This window comes from Bos javanicus, chromosome 6 (genome assembly GCF_032452875.1).
Source record: "Bos javanicus breed banteng chromosome 6, ARS-OSU_banteng_1.0, whole genome shotgun sequence".
Classification (NCBI taxonomy): Eukaryota; Metazoa; Chordata; class Mammalia; order Artiodactyla; family Bovidae; genus Bos; species Bos javanicus.
Window position 1 is genome coordinate 69,464,066 of NC_083873.1, and position 19,394 is coordinate 69,483,459.

The 19,394-nt window shown below is 43.2% G+C and overlaps 1 protein-coding gene across 4 annotated transcripts in view; it reads right to left on the reverse strand.

Annotated features, from left to right (window-relative positions):
* Positions 1 to 17,401, reverse strand: part of LNX1 (ligand of numb-protein X 1) — a 191,619-nt gene extending 174,218 nt beyond the window's left edge. For 3 of the 4 annotated variants that reach the window (XM_061420168.1, XM_061420165.1, XM_061420166.1), the window contains exon 1: positions 17,004 to 17,400. The gene's annotated coding sequence lies outside the window, so the exon portion shown is untranslated. Of the gene's footprint in view, positions 1 to 17,003 lie in introns of all 4 variants that reach the window. The other variant, XM_061420169.1, reaches the window with a different exon arrangement.
* Positions 17,402 to 19,394: the final 1,993 nt, after the last annotated feature.

Here is a 19,394-nt window from a genome sequence, read left to right on the forward strand (position 1 = left end):
AGGTGGGAAAGGACAAAACTGTAGTCTTGAATCTTAGGTTTTCTGGGTTTTACTCTGTACTTAACTATCAGCGGCGTTGTGTCCATATAATTCAAGTTTACATTTTTCACATCTGTTTTGCATGCACATGCATGTATATGAAAGTACTTCTTGTCCTAACTGCAGTGGGGAAGATATTGAAGGCTGTAAATATTTACTGAGTGTACATAAAACAGCAGTGTGGGCTGATACGGCCAGAGAAGGGAAATTTGAGCACTGGGCCCCACTTCTGGCTCGACTGCTAATTCCTGTGTGACCTTGAGCAGGTCAATTAAAATCTGTGTTCTCGTACTGCATTTAAACAAAGGAGATACTAATCTCTATTGGCCAGCTCTCCGAAAGTAATAACTTCTGAGGACAATATCTGCTTTTCAGAATGGAAACCGAAGGGGACTCTCATTGAGACTGCTCTTCTATTAACTTTTCTTTTTTTTTTTAAGGGAGGAAAAGTGATGGGATGAAAGGGATATATCCTTTCAGTCTTAGAGAAAAATGAAACTTTGTGGTCTCAAAAAAAGTAGCAAGCACCTGCTTCTGCATATCACTGTGAAAATAACCATGTGAATAAAGTGGTCAGGTTTACAATTCCCTTTAGAGAAGGTGGTAGGACAAGCAGATGGCAGGGCTATTGTCACATCTTTGGGACACTGGTTGGCCCTTCTTGCCCCTTAGAATAGAAGAGCTGAGCTCTGAGACAGTACCTGGATGTTAGGGTGATTCTGTTCTGAAACTCTTGTGACCTTAATACAAATCATCTTACCTTCAAGTGCCAGGTTTTGATCATAGAGACGTGGAAACAGTAACACTCATGTTTAAGTGTGTTGAAACAGCACAAGCACCTAACAAAATGGCACTCAGAAGGAGCCCGATGAATCCTGGTTTTCTAGCCCTCCCATTTATTTACTTACTTAGATAGGAAGTCGGCAATAGGACCGCAGACCGCTGTACTTTGCTCTCAGGGAGCAAACCCTCAGCAGACATTCAGTCCTACACATGCAATCAACAGATCCCACCCTTAATTTGTATTTAGACCCGAGAGAAATGTCTTGGATTTATACTGTTCCTTTACATCAAGGAAGAAACAAACATGTATAAGGAAACATGGCCAAGATCTGTAGTTTAAGACATCTGTTTGGAGTGAAGGTGTTACAAGCTTTCTCTTGTACACAGGATCCAGGTAACCTTCCTTCCTCCCCCTCCCCATCCCATCTCCCCCAACCTCTGCAAAAAAGGGCAATTGAGGTGATAATCTGGATGAACTACGTGAAAGAATCTTGGGGTATATTAATAATTTAGGACTGAATTATTACCTCAATTGTTTCACATCCCTTTTTCCACTGAAACAACAGAACATATGCAAAAGCAGTTTTATGAGAGGAAATCCAATTTCTACTGGCAACGAATCTCACAATGCAAATAATAGAATCCCAATAATCAGGTCCCATACAACCCCACAGTTGCAACATCATAGACATGGAGGAAGGACTGCTCTGGCCCCCAGAAACTTGTGTTTTGCTTTTCCCAAAGCAGTAGTTCTCACATGCTTTTTGGAATCTATTTCCAATGACAAAAACATATCATGATCCACTAAACTAATTTGTTTGTAACAACCATTGCATGAAAAATATAGTCATAGGGGATCACGGGTGCAGCTTTTATGAAATTTCCTGAGTAACTTCAAAAGTAAAAAAGATTCGTCTATTCCAGGAGCAAGAAAATACCCCCAGTCATGATAACAATGCCCTCATTTGCAAGTGCTCTGCACTGTTCATATCCTTTCACACTCTGTTTACTTTTTCACACCAACCCTGTAAAGCTGCAGCATCTCCCAGTCCTCAACATATCATGAGGTGGGTATCATTATTCTTATATTTCATTGCTTTTAAGAGGCCAAAGGCTGGAATATTCACCTTTATTTTATGTACCACCCAAAAAGAAAACAGAATGCTGCCAGTTAAACCATGACACACTATCAGTTGTAAAACAAAACAAAAAGACCACGTAGTTTCATATATGTTAAGATGTGAAAGAATGCTGCTGCTGCTGCTGCTGGTGAGTCACTTCAGTCGTGTCTGACTCTGTGCGACCCCATAGATGGCAGCCCACCAGGCTTCCCTGTCCCTGGGATTCTCCAGGCAAGAACACTGGAGTGGGTGAGTGTCTTTGAATTGATGAACTCTGGACTTCCGCTTTTACAGAGCAGGAAATGTACGGCTTGCTCAAGGTCAGGCTGCCAATGGAGACTGAAGCACCACTCAAAGGCAGACCTCTGACCTCAAACAAATGTTTAAAGTTTTAAAGAGAAGACTAAAAAGGTCGAGAATGGTTTAAACATTCTTTTGTTTATATTTCTAATTGCTGATACTCCTTCAGAGATTTAGATAGTAGAAAACAAGCAAGATTGTCAGGAAGGGGAGGAAGCACTCGCTGAAAGGGGGTGGTGGCCTTGGTGGCTAAGCACCCAAAGAGCTCAGAAGGAAGTGACTCCCCTGCAGAGATGTCTTCCCACCTCTGGAGTGCTTCCTTAGCTGTGGTACAAGCTGGCTTGACTATAGAGGAAGCACCGAGCTCCATTTAAGTTTCTTGACCTTTCTAGCCTTCTCTTTAAAAGTCAATAAAAGAAAATAGGGAGGAAGAAGAAGAGGAGTGGAGAAAATGAGGCTATGGTCTTAATATTTTTCTGCTGAGGCTAGAGGGTTGGTAAGCATATCAAGCACACACTTATTTGCTAACCATAAGGAAGGCTTATTTCTCTTAAACCTTGATGGGAAATTGATGGTAAAGAGCCACCAGTTACAAAGGGACCACACTGCATCCGTAATCCGGAAAGAAATATCAGCTTAGGGTGAACCGTTGTTGCCAGTAGAAACAACCAAGGAGACTGTGCCGTTATAGAAATACTACGCCTCGCTGGTTTGCAAAAGAAATCTCCCCAACCTGGGGGAGGAAGTGGAGCGCCTTGGAAGGCGGTTTGTTTCCTTGTGGCCAGTGACTGATTTTCCACTAAGGGCGCATTGGTTAATTCTCCCAAGAGTATTAAAAATGAAGGGAGGGTTTCAGGTTCGACTCACATGAACTGCTTTTATTTGGACAGTCTTTGTTTTCTCCAGTCTGGTCGGCAGTCCTTCCGGGCCCTTCTTCAATCCCTGGCGGGGGCTGAGACCCAGTCCTTGTTTGGGATGAAAAGGTATTGGAAGGCCGGCTGCTCTAATTGGAGTTTGCACCTGCAGACCCCAGCCTTGAAGGCGGCTGGGCTCTGGTGCCGCTCTGTGTGTGCGTGTGTGTGTGTGTGTGTGTGTGCATTTGATTTCCTCAATGAACACTGGGACACGGCACGGTTCTTTTGGCCTGAATCATCTGGAGGGGATCCAAGCTGCTCAGCCACTTTCTCTGCTGTAGTGGAGAGGGACCCTCTTTTCTCTCCTAAGAAGGAGGGATTTTTAGCCCTGCAAGTATTAATAAATCTAATATATTTTGATCTAATCTCTTCTGGCCCCAAGAGAACTTACCCAGATAAGAGGCGCCCTTCAGGTAGTATGAGAGGATGTCACAGCCTGGCTTTCACCTACCCAGAAGCTGCTGCATTTTTTATGGGTTTCTCACACTTGACTAGTGACATAATCCAGGCAGCATTCAAGAGTGATGGCTACAGCTCTGTGCTTAGCCCAGGGAGAGGGAGATGGAGAAACTGCCCAGGTGGATTTAATTAATGTCTGTGCCTCTGTTCCCCTCACAACACCCTAGTGCCCGATCTCCATCCTGATGCACATACTGAATGTGTACAGTATGATCAATTTTGGCATCCAGATAAGTCATGAAATCACCAGTGTGGACTGAAAACAACGCATAACCTAAAAGTTAAGGGTTATGTTTTATTTGGTGGACAAAACTGAAGATATAAGCATGGAAGACAGCCTCTCAGATAGCTCTGAGGGACTGCTCCACAAAGGTAAGGGAGGAGTCAGGAAGTACAGAAGTTCTGCAACAAAAACCAGGTAATCAAACATCAAAAGATTACTATTAAAGAAAACTTGACATCTCAAGTTAATGAATTTAGTGCCTTTTTATGTATGGGAAGATGCAAGAGTCTGGGCTCACTAAGATCATTCCTTTGATATGCATCTTAACTAGTAATATCTAGGGCCAGGATGCTGATTTCCTCCATCCTGAATTCTGGGGTGGGGGTGGGGGGCTGCTGCAGTGGCTGCTTCCCTGATGGTTGCAACATCCTTTGTTTATTGATATAACAGGTGACTCTCTTCATCCACACCACAATCCAGATAATGAACCTGTCCATCACCCCCTAAAGTTCCCTTATGCCCCTTTATAATCCCTCCTCTCACTCTTTCCTCCACTCTGCATCCCCAACCATCAATCTGCTTTCTATAACTATGGATTATTTGCATTTTCTAGAGCCCCACATAAATGGAATCAGTATGATCTTTTTTGTCTGACTTTTTCTACTCAGCATAATACTTTTTGAGATTCATTCAATTGTATGTATTAATGGTTTGTTTCTTTTTACTGTTGAGTAGTAGTCCATTGTATGGATGTATCATAGTCTGTCCATTCATTCACTGTTGATGGGCATTTGGGTTGTTCCTAGTTTGAAGTGATTACGAATAAAGCTGCTGTGAATATATGTATGCAAGTCTTTGTGTGGATATAAGCCTTCATTTCTTGGTAAATTCTGAGCAGTGCAATAGCTGGATCGTACGGCAGGTATATGTGCAACTTTCTAAGAAACTGCCAAACTCTTGTCCAAAGTAGTTGTACGATTTTTTTCCCCCACTAGTAGGCGCTGTTCCTGTATTTGGTCCTGTACTTTGCAGCGTTTGGTATGGTCATTCTTTTTTAGATTTAGCTATTCTAATATGTATGTAATGGTGTCTCAGTCTGGTTTTAATTTGCTTCTCCCTAATGACCAATCATGTTGTGCATCTTTTCCACGTGTTTATTTATTATCTGTAAATCATCTTTTGGCAAAGTGACTGTGTAAATCTTTTAACCATTTCTTAAATTGGCTTGTCTATTTTCTCATGATTGAGTTTCTAGAGGTCATTATACATTCTCCCAGAGATATTTTTATTTAAAGAGTTATCATGGAATGTAAGACACTGCATAGACGATTTTGATAGAACTAATCAGAGCTTTCATTGGAAAAAATCCTGATACTGGGTGAGATTGAAGGCAAAAGGAGACGAGGACAGCAGAGGATGCGATAATTAGATATCATCACTGACTCAATGGACACGAAATTTCAGCAAACCTGGAGATAGTGATGGACAGAGGGGCCTGGCGTGCTACAGTCCATGGGGTTGCAAAGAGTTGGACATGACTTAGCGAATACAAAACAGCAACAAACCAGAGCATGTGGGGAATGATTTGGGGGCCTAGGGCCTTCAAGCCCCTGGAGATCACTCTCGCTATGTGCCTGGCTCAGTCTTATCATGATGCAAGCAGGCCATGATGCAAGCAGGCCATGCCTGACAGGCCTGGGTCATGCCCACTTTTTGAGGATCTTAAGATATTTAAAATAAAAGAAATTCCAAAATAGACATATGAAAAGGGTGATGCATTTTAAATGTATATGTTGAACAAATGAGTGCTTTTGACCACATGCAAAAATTCAGCATGTATGTAACATTGGAGAGGATGTCAACATTTTAAATTTGAGGTCCAACGTGGGGCCTGAGACAAAGGACTCTGGTGTCTCACTGGCTACCTTGTGATGGGCCATGAAACACCAGTGCCAGCTTGGATACTTCTCACATACCTGGTGTACCCTAAAGTCACATCTGGCATGGTCATTCCATAGCCATTTATACTTGGGGTCAAATGAATGCTACAGAGATGGCTATGGAAGAAAGGACCATTTCCCAGATCAATGCAAATTTCCTACCAGAATGGTGACACTGGGAAGGTCAATCATGGCCATCAGGGCCTTTTGGAGGGACCCTGTGCTCTACTCACCTGCAAGACTATGGAGCCTGAGGTTGGCCTTCCTTTGGGTGATTGGCATGTGTATTAGTCGCTCAGTCATGTCTGACTCTTTGCAACCCATGAACTGTAGCCCACAAGGCTTCTCTGTCCATGGAATTCTCCAGGCAAGAATACTGGAGTGGATTGCCATTCCCTTCTCCAGAGGATCTTCCCGACTCAAGGATCGACCCTGGTCTCATGCATTACAGGCAGATTCTTTACCGTTTGAGCTACAGGGAAGTCCTTTGGGTGACTGGAGTCTTGACCTTTTCCACTTAGCTTGAGGTCAGGATTGCGGGGTGACTAGGACAGGGGCAGCTTTGTGTGAAGAAATCCCAGAGGCCTCCCAGCAACACCCACAGAAGCGCCTGTCCTCTGGGGAATTTTGCCATCACCTCTGAGAAACTTTCAATTCCTCTCACTTCTCATAGTATCCAGTGCAGGGTTCTCCACGAGGGCACATTTGGCAAAGTCTGGAAACCTTGTTGATTGTCAAAACTTGGGAGATGTTACTGACATCTAGTGAGCAGAAACCAGGATGCTGCAAAATATTCTACAAGACAGCGCCCCACATCCAAGAATTATCCAGCCCTAAATGCCAGTGTTGGTGAGGTTGGGAAATTGTTATTTGTATGACTCAATCAACTGTCAACAAGAATGGACAGAGAATATGACTGCAGATTCTAAAAAACTGGTTCTGTGTCCATTAAGCAGACGAGCTCCACAGTACAGACATGGAGAGTTGATCACAGAGCTTGAGGGGTCGTGAGCAGTGAGCTGCCCAAAACCTCTGACCCTCTCACCACCTTCCCCTGCCTTGCCTTCTCCCTCCTGTTAAGAACTGCCGTGTAACAGACTTGGCTTCAAACCCAGTCCTGCTGCTCAGTGACTTTGGGCAAGTGATGTAACCTTTTTAAGCCTCAGTTTTCCATCTGAAACATGGAAATTACCTTAGTACATTTCAGAATCATGAGAATTAAACCAGATAAGCCAAGCCACGTGAAGAGTCGGACAGGATCTGACACGTGAAAAGAACTCAGAAGTGACTATCATTATTTTGTGAATCAAGCACCTGCTGAACTTAAAGCACCTTTTCTAGGTGTTTCCTAGCCCCCCAGTGCCAGCTGGTGACAATTTTTTATTAGTCTCCAAAGCATTTACTCTAAAAAGTCTTAATAATATTAATCCTCTCTGTTTAGAAACAAAGCTCAGTGGGTACATTGGATGTACTGTTTAGAACTTGACTTTAGTGATAAAAAGAAATGAATGAAAAATGATTTAAATTGAAACAATGTAGTCTGTATTGAGGTATTTATGCATGTATATAGATTTAAGCCTATATATTTTTTCAATGTCCATGGAAAGAAATTTACACAGTCAAGTTTGTCAGAAACACAGCACTAGCCTGGACTCTTATAGCAAATCCTTGGGAACTCTTGGGCTGTCCCATTGCAGGATGAGGCAGGATTCCATGTCAGGTGACTTGGATCAGATCTCAGGTGGGGTCGGTTACTTTGGCACCAGCAGGGCCTCTTTGCCAGATGGCCAAGCAGAGACTATGAGGCTCGAGCCAGACTGAGCTCAGGGTGTTTCTGGAAGGTCATTGTTGCAAACCCAGAGAACCAGTTCTGTGAGGTTGGCTCAAAGGGGACATTTAGTCAGAGTAACAGAGAGGTATGGTAATGGAGTGGAGGAAGTCTGGGTAGGGATTACAACCAGCACAGTCCAAAGGCTCTTCTCAGCTTTCAGAAGAGTGAGGGAGAAGTAAAGCTTGGCCCTGGACTTCAGACAATACCTCGTTCTTGCCAAGTGTAGGAGAGTGAGTCCGCAAAATTGCCAGTGAGCCAAGAGATAATCCTGGTGATAAGGACTCAGCTAGGCAACCCCCAGGCGAAAAATTAAGGGTAGAAAATTTGCTTAACTCTATTTCTGCCGGTGTGTTTTCTTGTGGGGCAGGAGATATATTTGAAAACATGGGTATGCACTGTACTTGGGGGATATACAATGTAGGAATCCTCTGGGCTCTGTTAGCAAGGGAGCCCTTAAGAAGCTTTGGACACTGAAGCCATGAAAGAGCTCCTAGGAGCACTCTAGAAGACAGACTAGATTTCCCAGTATTAGGTCACCAGCCCAGGAGTGTGGCAGAGACTTCTCATGCAGGGGGTGAATAAATAGATGTAGGAATTTCCTTCCCTCATGAGGGTTATTCTCAGTATTAAGCAGTCAGAATGTGTATCCATAGGCGTTTCCCCCACTGGGCTAGTCCGGAGAAAGAAAGAGGTTTATCTACTTAAATCAGAAGTTTCAAGGGCCGCAAAAATTGTGTTTTAGCAGTAGGAGTGGCTGTCACTGAGGAAAGTCATGTAGAACTGCTAATTCTACTCTTAATCCCCCTGTCTAACCAGCTGAGAGAAGGTCGTTTCATGGAAGGATGAGAGTTTGAGTGACAGGCATTCTGTGCATTCTTCTGATACTCCGTGAATTGAAATCAGCAGGAGAAGAGGTCTGCATGGCATTATCTTGACCTTTCATACAACAGCATTCTCATAAGAGATACCCTCATCTCTTATCTATGGACACTAAGGGAATAGAAAACAATAGGCATTTTTGCATCCATAGCGCTTATGTTAGTGTCTCAACAAAGGGGTTTTGAATGAATGACCAATCAGTAGAATGTATCATACTTCTGTGCATGTGTTCATGAGGATACTGATCACTATATCATTCACAGTTCCCTTTATAAAAAGCCTGATATGGTCAATTTCTACTCCAAGTTTAAGTGAGGAAATCTTTGTACCCATAAAGGAATGGCTCTCTTTCTTCCTTTCTGAAAATGAGGATGATGTCATTGGACATATCTCTCTTTTGCTCTAGTTGTCTGGAAGCTTAGGGTTCAATCTGATGCCCAGCTGTATTGATGATGAAGGCTCTTTTGGCATTCATGCTGCTGCTGCGGCTGCTAAGTCACTTCAGTCATGTGCAACTCTGTGCGACCCTGTAGACGGCAGCCTACCCTGCTCCCCTGTCCCTGGGATTCTCCAGGCAAGAACACTGGAGTGGGCATTCATACTTGATTCTTATTCCTCTGGTCTTGTCATCCTAATCTTATTTTTATTTTCCTTGTTCCCAGTTTAAATTCTTGATTATATTTCCAATCATTGTTATTGCAGAGTTCATAATCTCAGATGCCTTTAATTGCCAGGCAAGTAGCAGTAAATGATTGAAGTAAGTGGGGGTAATAGAGCATGGTGTAGACTGTGGCAAATGGAGAGAGGTCTTTCCTGGCCATTCTACTCTAATAGCATCACCTCCTGCCACTGTCGATCCCTAGCCCCTAACCCTGCTTATTCATCATTTTCTGAAATTATCTTATTTATCTGTTTACTGTCTCTCACCTCTGCTATATCCCCAGAACCCATAGCAATGCCTGGCTCTGAACTGTCACCCAATCACATCTGTTGAGTGAATTAATGACTCAGTGGGACCAGGGTGGCTATGTTTTTACTACATTTTAACAGTTTGGAATTTGGATTTTTATATAAAATCTGATTTTTAGATATTGGTGGCAAGTATAAAAAATTAAAAAACACTCTGCTGGCTAGAAATGGGCCATGTTAGCATGTGACCATTGTTCTACCTCATATTTTCAAGCTATAGCTGAGACAGGATAGGACCTGGGACCCTCTACTGGAGTGCTTGCAACTGCACAAATATCTCCTCGAGCAACAGAGCACAAAGAAACTATTAAGGGACTAAAAGTAATTGTGTGCATGCACAGTTGGGGCAAATTATGAACAATAGGTATAAAAAGGCCAAAACCTCAGAAAGCACATGAAAATATTCTCAGCATTGTTAATTATTAGAGAAATGCAAATCAAAACTACAATGAGGTGTCACCTTACACTGGTCAGAATGGCTATAATCAAAAAGTCTACAAACAATAAATGCTGGAGAGGATGTGGAGAGAAGGGAACCCTTGTACACTGTTGATGGGAATGTAAGTTGGTAAAATTATGGAGAACAGTATGAAGTTTCCTTTAAAAAACTAAAAATAGAGCCACCATATGATCCAGCAATCCTCCTTCTGATCATATATCAGGAGAAAACCATAATTCAAAAAGACACCCCAATGTTCACTGTAGCACTATTCACAATAGCCAAGATGTGGAAGCAACCTAAATGTCCATGGCAGATGAATGGATAATGAAGACGTGCTACATATATACAATGGAATATTACTCAGCCATAAAAAAGAATGAAATAATGCCATTTGAAGCAACATGGATGGATCTAGAGATTGTTGTATTAAGTGAAGTCAGACAGAGAAAGACATATATGATATCACTTACATATGGAATCTAAGAAAATGATAGAAATGAACATAACACAGAAGAGAAACAGATTCAGGCTTAGAAAACAAACCTATGGTTATCAAAGAGGAAAGTTTGGGAGGGGAGGGATACATTAGGAAGTAGGGATTAATATATACATACTACTATATATAAAAGAGATAACCAACAAGGACTTACTCTATAACAAAAGGAACTCTACTCAATACTCTGTAATAATCTATATGGGAAAAGAACCTGAAAAAGAATAGATAAAAGTATATATGTAACTAAGTCACTTTGCTGTACACTTAAAACTAACATTACACTGCAAATCAACTGTATTCCAATATAAAATAAAAATTAAAAAAAATAAAAAGGCTAAAACCTAATTTCCACTTTTGAAGTGCCAGGAGCAAAAGCAGGGTACTACACATGATCTTTGCACACAGCACCACCAAAGTGTTAGGCAGACCACCTAAGCCAACCCTGCAGCTCAATCCACTTATCAACTCCCACCCTCATCCCCTTGAAGGAACCAGCTTGCCGACAACCCCACTTCCAGGAATGAGCAAGAACACTTAAGGAAAATGGGGAATTGGTGTGGTGACTCCTCAAAGACTTATAAATAGAATTACAATCTGAACCAGCAATTCTGTTTCTGAGTATATGTCCAAAATAACTGAAAACAGGAAACCAAACAGATATTTGTACACCATGTTTATAGAAGCATTATTCACAATAGCCATGGGATGAAAGAAACTCAAATATCCATGAACAGATTAATGAATAAGTAAAATAGGGTATAAACATATAATGGAATACTACTCAGACTTAAAAAGGAAGGAAATTCTGACACCTACCACAACCTGAATGAACCTTGAGAATGCTACATATTAAGTGAAATACGAGAGAGGAGGTCTCCACAGTGGGTCTCTCTGTAACACCTCTCCGGGACCATCCCTGCAACAATGGAAAGATTATGGTGGTCCCCCATCCCTCCAAGTATGGCAAAGGAAAAACAACAGTAAACCACAAAATATGCTTCTAGAAAGACAATAAAGTCCTGATTTTTCCAAAATAGCAGCATAGAGTTTCTTTTGAAATGCCAGTATCTATTTTTAAAAACTCTTCTTTCTTTTAACTAATGATATGTTTGCTGCCTTGGCTTTGCCAATCTCTCGTAGCTCAGTCAGTAAAGAATCTGCCTGCAATGCAGGAGACCCAGGTTCAATTACTGGGTCAGGAAGATCCCCTGAAGAAGGAAATGGCAACCAACTCCAGTATTCTTGCCTGGGAAATCCCATGGGCAGATGAGCCTGGTGGGCTACAGTCCACGGGAGTTGCAAGAGTCAGACACAACTGAGCGATTAAACTACCACAATCTCTTTTGAGCCATCTATTGGGAAATGATAATAACACCTAATATTTATTACTTGCTGTTTATATGCTAAGTTTTTTTCTGTGTGCTATATAAAATAACTAATCATTATATCAATTCCATGAGATAAGCATGACTATAATCTCTGGTTTTACAGTCAAGGAAACTGAGGCACAGGGCAGTCACTTGCTTAAGATCAGACAGCTAGTAAGTGGCAGAGCCAGGATTTGAACCCAGAACGCTGGGCTTCAGAGCCTCTTGTCCTAAAGTCTAAAATCCAGGCATATTAACCTGGAATGTGTGCCCACCTCCACCAGCCTGCATCTGCCTTTCCAGCTCTCCCCTCACCTCTGGCCCTCTACACAACTCTCCCTGTGTCTTCCTTCCTGCCTGTCCCACCTTGTTAATCCCCCATCAGGGTTCCCCTTGGGTATCCCCTCTCTGCCTTCCCTGTCTGGGGACACCTATGTCTTCCTGTGGCTGGCTGTTCAGACAGCTCACATTGCACTTTGCTACATGGAATTGTAACTGACTCTTGTCTGTTTCTCACGGTGGACGGAGAGTTCCCTGAGGGTAGAGAACAAGGTTTTAAATCTCTGTGTCCCAACCTAGCTAAGTACTTGATTCGTAGTAAATGCTTGGTACCTGGTCTTAAGGAAATAAAGGAGGCAGAGCCCAGACTGGGACTTGGTGTAGAAGATGGAGCAATGATTGTCCAAATAGTAGCTTTCACCCTAGAAATGTTGTTGGTACCCTGAGCAGACAGTGGGGTGGGAAGTCCACATCTATGTAGACTGGAGAGTTCTGGAATGGAATTGAATCAGTGGTGTGAACCCCATGCCTTCAGTGCTAGTACTGAAAACATGTGCCTGATTCATATGGCAGAGACTGCTCCCCACTAATCAAAGAGACTGACAATGCTTACATACATACAAATGCATACCATGGGTCATAGAGCCACTTCCAAGTTTTAAAAAAAATGTTAAAATTGAATGAATGTCTTCATCTTCTCTTCTCTTCCTAATTTAGTATAATACTTAAGGCCATTAACGGGGTAAGGTAATCACCCACGTGGGAGGTGGAGAGGGTATGCTGGCCCAGATAAAGTAAGGAGATTAACCACCTAGAGGGGCTGCCCTGCACAAGGGCCAGACCCTGGATGGGCAGAGGAAGGGGTTCCTCTGGAGGGACAGCCTGGCTCGAGTGTCAGAATCCCAGCGGGATGAGGAGGGCACCTGTAGGGAAGGTCGTGACAGCAGTGGTCATGATAGCGGTTGGTTACATTCAGGGGATTGATCAAACGAGCAAGTATATTAAGATAATGGAAACCAAGCTCTGTAATGTGAGAGAAGGGACTTACAATATAGAAAGGGAGAAAGCTAGAAAGAAACATCAGGGGTTGGATTGGAATTGAAAGTATGAGAGTGAAATTCTGGTTTTCAATGCATACAAATCATAGATACACATACACACACACACACACACACACACACATGCACTCATACACCCTAGCTCTTCTACTGAAAGAGTCGGGGAACAGCAATACCTAATGCAGCAATGAGCCTACCTAACAGTGAGAATTTGGATTCTAAATAATTTCCCACTAAATGGAACCAGAGCTCCTTGACTATAAGGCTGGAACATCTCATTGTAACAGGAAGTAAGGAAGTGCAAATAATGATGGGAACATATCAAAAGGACACATTGACAGTTTTATGGGAATGAGATTTTACATAATTTCAAGGTCCTTTTCTACAGAACATTTATGAATTTAAAAAAGGAGGAAGAGGAACTTTCCAGTGGAGATCCCTAGAAGATATCACTTTAACCAACTACTCTCAGTGATCTCCTATTTGGAGACCGGGGCCTCAGTGAAATTCTCAAAAGAATTTAAAATCTTTTGCCATCTAATAGGATGCAATGAGAAGAGTATGGCATCACTTCTGTGATATTCTTGCCAAAGTTGTAGAACCTGAATCTAAGTGTGAGAAAACTCAGACAAATTCCAAGAGAGGAACATTCTACAGAATAACCAGCCAGTATTAAAAAAAAAAAAAAAAAAAAAACTGTCAAGGTCATGAAAGTGAAGGAAATACTGAGGAAAGGGTCTATGTTGAAGTAGATTAAGGACCCGTGACAACTAAATGCAACGCTTGATTTGAAAGTACTCTTTTTGCTATAAAGAATATTTTGGGGACAAGTAACAAGAACTTGAACTGGTCTGAGGATCCAATGACAATTAATGAAAACTTCCTAGAGTCTGAGGATTAGATAATAGTAATGTATCAACATTAAGCTCCTGGTTTTGTGGTTGTGTGGGAGATGTGCTGTGTATGGGAAATGCACACTCAAGTATTTGTGGAAGATGAGGCATCTCTTTGGCAGCTTATTCTCAAAGGGTTCAGGAAAAATACATTATAGAATTTTTTGTACCGTATTGTACTGGCAACTCTTCTGTAAATTTGAGATTTTTCAAAATAATATATCTGTATCTAGTGATGTAGGATGGAATGATACTGTTTTCCAGACTTGCCAGGACACAGGTACCTGGGGCCTGCCTTGGGTGGACAGAGCTTGGAGTGGCTTCCCCAGGAGTAGAGTCAGGGTGTATCTGCCAAGTGTTGTTCCTCTGCTGAGGTGCAGAGATGGACGTTCTCATCCAAGGGATTTAGTAAAGAATGGGCATCTGGATTCTTGAATAACTAGACAGAGAGAACACAGTTTCTGTAGGACACATGCCAGCCACTTGACTTATCTCATGATGGGCTTTCTGCCAGAACCAAGGAAGTGGAAGCACTGAATGCCCCCTTGCCCTGTCATAAAGTCTGCAGGATACCTAAGGGCCAGTTCTCCGATGTCCATCTGGAGCATGGATTGTGCAGGGGACCCTATGTTCTTTTGAGACTTGGCCTAAAGGGCTGATAGTAACCACCACTGCTTACTATGCACCTTCTAAGGGTCAGAAACTGGGATAGATGCTTCACAGATTCTTTTTATAATCATTACAATGGTTCTCCTTGTTAAGTAAATCGTCCTCATCTTATAAATGAGGAAGTAAGGCTTGGGAAGTCTTAGTAACAGCCTCAGCATTCTGGGGTGAATTGTATCCCCCCAAATTCATATGCTGAAGTCCCATATCTCAGAATGTGGCTGGATTTGGAGATAGGGCCCTGAGAGAGGTGACTGAGTTAAAGACAGGCCTTGAGGGTAGACTCTAATCCAACTAATGACCGTCTCTCTTAAGAAGATAAAATGTGGACATACAGAGACAGACACTCTCCTTAAAGAGGAATGACCACGTGAGGACACAGAAATAAGGTGGCCATCTGCAAGCCAAGGTGAAAGGCCTCACCCTGATGTTGGACTTCGGGCTCCAGAACTATGACAAAATGCATTTCTGTTGTTTAAGCCATGCAGGCTGTGGTACTGTTATGGCAGTCCCAGCAGCCTTACAGGTGGAGGCATCTGGGGGAGGATGAAGTTGGTGTTCAAAACCAAATCAGCGCAGTCCTGTTCTCTGCCACCCTCCTACACACAGGGCCTCTGCTGTGTCACTTCTCCCCACCTCCCCCAACAGGCTGCCCAGAACCTCCATCCAGAATCTCCCAGACTGAGTGGATCCCTCCTCTGCGATCCCACAGCCCTTACCACACTGCATATACTGATAGTGGCATACAAGGAACTCATGATCTTGTGATCAAATTGAGGGTAGGGCTCCTCTTATCTTTATCCCTGGCATCTCCCATGGAGCCAGTTACTATGTATTGAACACTTGTGTGCCAGCAAAGATTTCACACGTGTTATCTCATTTATACTTTTGTAATTAGCCTCTAATTAAAATAAATAAATTTAAATTAAAACAACAACAACAACTCCTTAAGATAGGTATCACCAATTGTTCCCATTTTACATGTCAAAAAACTGAGGTCAGAGGTGTTACCTGAATTACCCCAGACATAAAGCTGAAGCTCCAATACTTTGGTCACCTAATGCAAAGAGCCAACTCATTGGAAAAGACCCTGATGCTGGGAAAGATTAAAGACAGGAGGAGAAGGGGGCAGCAGAGGATGAGATGGTTGGATGGCATCAATGACTCAATGCACTTGAGTCTGAGCAAACTCCAGGAGATAGTGAAGGACAGGGAAGCCTGGTGTGCTGCAGTCCACCGGGTCACAGAGAGTCGGACATGACTTATGAACAACAGCAACAACAGAGCTAGTAGGTGGTGGAACCAGGATTCACCCCTGGATGGTCTAATTCTTCAGTCTGTGCTCTTCACCTCCTGCCCTGCTGCTGTAGTCTTGCTGTGAATGTACACTCCCTCCCTACTTGGGGGCTGTGCTGATCTGAAACCTCTCCTTCAGCATGCTAAGCCCGAGTGTGAAGCTCCCCTCCCACGGAGAGCTTTCTCACTCATACCCCCTCCCCCAGCCCCCACTCTGCCTCCTTCAGCACCCGCTGGGCATAGGGTCTGCACCTTGCACTGATGTGTGACCCAGAACTGGGCACTGGCACCATCACTTATCAATATCTGTTGAACTGGCTTCAGTGTCCAGGGATGGAAGTGAATAAGGATACACGACACAGTGGCGTATTGTCCTGGATACTGTGACTCTCCATTTCTGGATTATCCAGGAGAGTTCCAGTTGCTAAAATTCTATCCTCTCATCAGACCATTTGCCAGAATATGCGACAGACAGTGTCGTCTGGCATTTGGTTTAGAAAGTAGAGTCACCATTCTACTGAAGAGAGGCAGGAATGGAGACAAGATGAGCTGTCTGTCACTTTCCTACACACTGCTGGGCAGGTCACAATTTCTCTGCACCTAAGTGCCTCTGTGGGTAAAATAGTAACAGAAATGCCTATTTCTACCACAGAAATGGGAAAAAACACGTGAATGTGTTTTGAATACTGGATAAAGAATAATGTTATTGAAACCCAGTCACCATTACTGGGATTACTTACATTTTAACTGACCAATTTGGCCAGTGAAAAATGAAATAAAAAAGTAGTTTTTATTTTTGAAAGTCAAGGAAATGGTATCCTTGAACATAAAGACAGTAAATGTCCTGAGGCCTTTCTAGAGTGTTGAAAATATTTCTAGGATCTCCTTAACAAGTTCTCCTTAACCTGTGTGTGTGTGTGTGTGTGTGTGTGTGTCTGTGTGTGTGGTGTACGGAAGGAGTGGGGTGGGGGCTGGGCTAGGAGAGTCAGGGACAAAGTTTTCGCCAATTGCCTGAGACGCAGCCCTCTGGAGGTGGCAGGCCTCTTACCTTTGCTGCATTGTGGATCAGTTTTCAGCCGTGTGAGGCCTCCGGGTAAAGTCCATTTGGGAACTGAGTTTTTCTGACTCAGCAGTAGCCCGGGAAAATTCCCCTTCTCTTTCCTGTGCCCCGTCTTCCAGACACGCATGAGATCCACTCCACCTTGGACTCAATCAGTGCATGCCCTGCCCCTGCTGCAGGCTCTGCACAGAACTGAGCCATAAACCCGAGAGCAGCCTCTGGGGAGCTTCCAGGGAGAATGGCTCCCACTGAGCAGCGGCTCAAGAGCATCAACGTGTCTGTTCTGGTTTGGATGGGCTGAGGCTCCCTCCAACTTCCTTCTGCTCTCTGCCAGAGCCAGGGTCCTTTTGTTCACCTTTAGGGCTGCCAAGTCAGGCCTACCGCACCCCTGGATGTTGTTTTCCTGCAGGCAATGGGAAAATGAGCTTGGAGCCAGGGAAGGGAAATCAACAAGGAAATAAACACAGGGTCATTACCCCTCCAGGTCATCACCAGGCTGGGACATCATCACGCTGGGATCACTTCCTAAAGAGGCAGGACCTGGCCGCTGCCTGAAGGGGCCCCAGACATTTTTTAATTGCCCCAGGCATTTAAAAAATTTTAAATATGCAAAGAAGTGTGCATTTCTATCAGAAGTGTGAAATCTACGTTGGACCATTCAGGCAATCCTGACTCGCTCCAATGCCTTGCCAAATCTTTCAAAGATTTTTCCATAGGCAGCATCTCTTGTAACCAAACACTGGCAAACGTTTGTAGCCAAAGAAAAAGAATGAGCAAGTTTATGGCTGACACAAACCAAGACTTTTAAAGACACAGGTAAGACTTTCAAAGGCATCCTCTAAAGGTACAGGATTATTGCTTGAATAAAGTTTTCCTCTACTTGCTCTTCAACGTCAAGGTCATCATCAGCGGCAGCATCTTCGCCAGCATTTATTGAGAGCTTGTTGTCTGCCAGGTGCTGTGCTAATGACCTCAAACTGTGTTGTTTCATTTAATTCTCAACATAATTCTATCATCCTCATTCCCATTTTGTAGACGAAGAAAATGAGGATTAGAGAGATTAAGTCACTCCTGCACAGTGATCCCACTGGTTAAAAATGTAGAAATTGCCTTTCTGGAAGGATGCTCTTCTGAGTCTTGCTTTTCCCAACAGTCAGCTTAAGCACTTTGGTGGGCTGACAGCTCCTGTGATGGCCAAAGAGTTGCTTAAACAAACTCTTAGGCCCGGGAATAGAATTCTAAACAGAACCATGGCTCATCGTTTAGTTAAATGATCTCTTCCAGGAGTTACGAAGTGGTGCTACCTTTATGCGACTCGTACGTAAGACACACCTAGCGTGGCACCCTCTCTTCTTCTCCAAGGGGGTGCTGCTGGCTGCTTTCACCCAGCTCTCCACTGTGATTCTGACTGACCCAGAAGGAAGGGCCCTGTAAATCTCTTGGCCTCTGTGTATGCTTCAGTTATGGCCTGATCACGCAAATTTGTCTTTTTGACTCTAGAAGCCTAACAGTTACAGGCTTCTTTTAATCAATAATCCAGGGGATGAATAATTTTAAGTTCCAGCCTGGAAACTTCTGCCTGATGAGAAGAAATCAGCACATGTATTTTCAGTCCTCAGGTCCTGCTGCAACATTTTTTTTTTTTTTTTGCCTCATCTTTACTTCTGTTAGCATGTAGCTCTCCTGCGCAGTTACCTAGGGCAACTGGCCGCTGGTCAAAGGAAAGTAAAACCTTTAATTAGGAGAAAAGGAGATGCCTCCCAGCGATGTCTAAGTTGCCCGTTTTTGTAAATATAGAACTTGCGACATCAGGGCCTCTGCTTGTGCATGGGACACTTGGGTTTGGTTTTGTGGAGCTTGGGGGTACTTTGCTCTGGGGCCACATATGCCTTTAAGTCTGAGGTTGGTCAGCTTTCATTCTCAACAGAAACTAAAGACTTATTTACTGGGTTTATAGCAATAAAAAAAGAAGATTGGAAAGGGGCCGGGCTTTTAGTTTAGATGTCATTTCATTTTTCTTTCCCAGTGGTTTACAACTAAACACAGTGTCCAGATATGTTTACAGACTCTGGTCTTGGAGTTCTTTGATGAGGAAAGGCAATTTATAACAGTCAAATGGGCCTTTCAACCTTATCGTATGAAATGAAAACCAAAATGTTGGAAGGGAGCTGATGTAATGAAAGCTTTCATGTTCCTCATCTGCTTCACAGCTTTTCACCACCAGGGAATAAAGATAGCAGACTTGGGGACTGTCAGATACTTTGGGGGTTTCAATTCAGAAAGGTAATGAGGTAAATGGATTTTATTTCTCCTTCTTCTCCTTTGAGCATCTGGATCAGTACTGATTGAGTTGGTTCCAAGAGCTGAGTCCATTCTGGG